Source organism: Neomonachus schauinslandi, chromosome 10 (genome assembly GCF_002201575.2).
Source record: "Neomonachus schauinslandi chromosome 10, ASM220157v2, whole genome shotgun sequence".
NCBI lineage: Eukaryota > Metazoa > Chordata > Mammalia > Carnivora > Phocidae > Neomonachus > Neomonachus schauinslandi.
The window spans coordinates 84,828,455-84,829,076 of NC_058412.1; positions in this window are offsets into that span (position 1 = coordinate 84,828,455).

Consider the following 622-nt stretch of genomic DNA (forward strand, 5'->3'; position numbering starts at 1 on the left):
TGTTGAATCTCTGAATCGTAAATTTGGGTTCTCCACCTCTGCATAATGACAGCGCCCCATCTTCCCCACCTCTGCATAATGACAGTGCCCCCTTCCCCACTTCTGTATAATGACAGCGCCCCCCTTCCCCACCTCTGCATAATGACAGCACCCCCTTTTCTCCACCTCTGCATAATGACAGCATCCCCCTCTTCTCCACCTCTGCATAATGACAGTGCTTCCTTCTCCACCTCTGTGTAATGACAGCGCCCCATCTTCCCCACCTCAGCATAATGACAGTGCCCCCCTTCCCCACCTCTGCATAATGACAGCGCCCCCTTCCCCACTTCTGCATAATGAGAGTGCCCCCTCTCTTCCACTTCTGCATAATGACAAGCCCCTTCTTCTCCACCTGTGCATAACAACAGTGTCCCCCCTTCCCCACCTCTGCATAATGACAGTGCCCCCCTACCTCTGCATAATGACAGTGCCCCCTTTCCCCTCCTCTGCATAATGACAGTGCTCCCCTTCCCCACCTCTGCATAAAGACAGCACCCCTCTTCTCCACCTCTGCATAATCAGAGTGCCCCCCTTCCCCACCTCTACATAATGACAGCATCCTCCTCTTCTCCACCTCTGCATA